Here is a 2,569-nt window from a genome sequence, read left to right as displayed (position 1 = left end):
ACAAACTTATTCAGCTCTTTCTTCCACCTCCTGAATAGTTCTGTCATCCTCTTCAGAGCAAAATACTTGATTAATTTCTCTTTAACTGGGTTCTCTGGATTATCCTCAGGCGGTAGGGTGAAATTTGACTTCAGCTTAGTCCAAAGATCATTTTTCTGCATATCATTGACATAAGAGACCTTAGGGTCTTCTGTAGCCGGCTTAAACCATTGTTGGATGCTTATCGGGATCTTGTCCCTAACCAGAACCCCGCACTGAGCAACGAATGCGCTCTTTATTCGGAGGGGTTCAATAGGTTGGCCGTCGGGCGCGATTGCTATGATCTCAAACTTTTCATCCGAGCTCAAATTTTTCTTCGGGGCTCGTCTCTTTACCGAAGTTGTGCTCGATCCGGAGGGCTAGAAAAAAGAACAAAGACTTAATTAATATGTGTACATACCAAAACAATGAATGCATCAATCAGCTAGTCAGCATAAGCTTAACTAATATATATACCTGGCCGGACTCGGTTCGGTCACCGGAGCCGTCATCACGGTCTCCTTCTTGCACCGGCATTGGGTCACCGGAGCCGTCCTCATGTTCTTCTTCTTGCACCCGCATTAGGTCACCGTAGCCAGCTTGTTCACCCTCTCCTTCCAGACCATCGGTTTCGTTGAGAAACAACGAGATGGCATCACTTCCTTCTGCGATTATGTCCCTCAACAACGCTTCTTTTGTTGCTTCGTCTAGGGCGGTGTCCATAGTTTCTACAAATATTTACAACATGGCAATTATTATTCAAACATGACAGATGGATATATTAGTGCCAAACGTAGAACTAGCTACCTAATCATAGTAAGCTATCGGGAGGGGGTATATATCGACAACGATGACACTACATCTATGTCCCTCGACGACCCTTGTTCCCGATAAAAAAAAGAGGAAGAAGAAGAAAAAAAAGGGGAGAAGAAAGAATAGAGGAGAAGAACCCTCGAACCCTCGACGACCCTGGAACCCTCGACCCCTAGACGACCCTCTTCTTCCTCTCATGTTCAAGAGGATCGCCGAGGGGTCGGGAGGTTGCCTAGTGTCAAAGGATTCAACAAAACCATGTCTTCATCATTAGGCAAAAGTAACATGTGCATGATGGTATGAAGCTCTTCAAAGTTGTTCTGGAACGGAGTCCCAGATAGGATAATTTGCTTTCTGGTACAAAGTTCAGCAAGAGCCTTCCGAATATCGCTATTTGGAAGGCCTTTGCTGAATTCGTACCAAAAGGCGGATTATTCTATCCGGGACTCCATTCCAGAACAACTTTGCAGAACTTCATACCAACATGCCCTGGTTACTTCCGGCTAATGATGAAGGCATGGATTTCTTCAATACTTTGACACTAGGAAACCTCTCTCGACCCCTCGGCGATCCTTGACCCCTCGAACCCTCGACGACCCTGGAACCCTCGACCCCTAGACGACCCTCTTCTTCCTCTCATGTTCGAGAGGATCGCCGAGGGGTCGGGAGGTTGCCTAGTGTCAAAGGATTCAACAAAACCATGTCTTCATCATTAGGCGAAAGTAACATGTGCATGATGGTACGAAGCTCTTCAAAGTTGTTCTGGAACGGAGTCCCAGATAGGATAATTCGCTTTTTGGTACAAAGTTCAGCAAGAGCCTTCCGAATATCGCTATTTGGAAGGCCTTTGCTGAATTCGTACCAAAAGGCGGATTATTCTATCCGGGACTCCATTCCAGAACAACTTTGCAGAACTTCGTACCAACATGCCCTGGTTACTTCCGGCTAATGATGAAGGCATGGATTTCTTCAATACTTTGACACTAGGAAACCTCTCTCGACCCCTCGGCGATCCTCAACCCCTCGAACCCTCGACGACCCTGGAACCCTCGACCCCTAGACGACCCTGCTGGAACCCTCGACCCTCAAACCTATAGAACCCCCGAACCCTCGACCCTGAAACCCTCGACCCTTGACCCCTTAACGACCCTCGACCCTCTACCTTAGTTCCCGACCCTCGACCCCTCGAAGAGGAGAAATAAATAAGAAGAAGAAAAAAGAAGAAAAAGAAGAGGAGAAGGAAGAAAGGAATAGAGGAGAAGAAGAAAAAATAGAAATTTTTTTCTATTTTTTCTTCTTCTCCTCTATTCCTTTCTTCTTCTCCTCTTCCTTTTCTTCCTCTCCTCGTCTTCTCCTTCTTCTTCTCCTTCTTTCTCTACTTGTTTTCCTTTTCCTTATTTTACTTTTTCCTCTCCACTAACATAAAATGCACTAACCTAAAATGCAACAAACATAAAATGCACTAAAGAGGCTCAACTAACCTAAAATCAGTGATAAAATGCACTAACCTAAAATCGATATCTACTAACAACTTAAAAAATTAATACATATATGAAAAAATGCATATATGAAAAAAAACATCATCATATCAACAGAAAAAAACATCATCATATCATCAACAGAAAAAAAAACATCATCATATCATCATATCATCAACATCATCAACCTAAAGGGCCGGCGCTGGCGCGGAGCGACGACGGGGCGGGGCTGCGACGGGCTCGGGGCGGCGACGGGATCG

Source organism: Triticum dicoccoides, chromosome 1A (genome assembly GCF_002162155.2).
Source record: "Triticum dicoccoides isolate Atlit2015 ecotype Zavitan chromosome 1A, WEW_v2.0, whole genome shotgun sequence".
In the NCBI taxonomy this organism is placed as follows: Eukaryota; Viridiplantae; Streptophyta; class Magnoliopsida; order Poales; family Poaceae; genus Triticum; species Triticum dicoccoides.
This window is presented reverse-complemented; position numbering follows the sequence as displayed.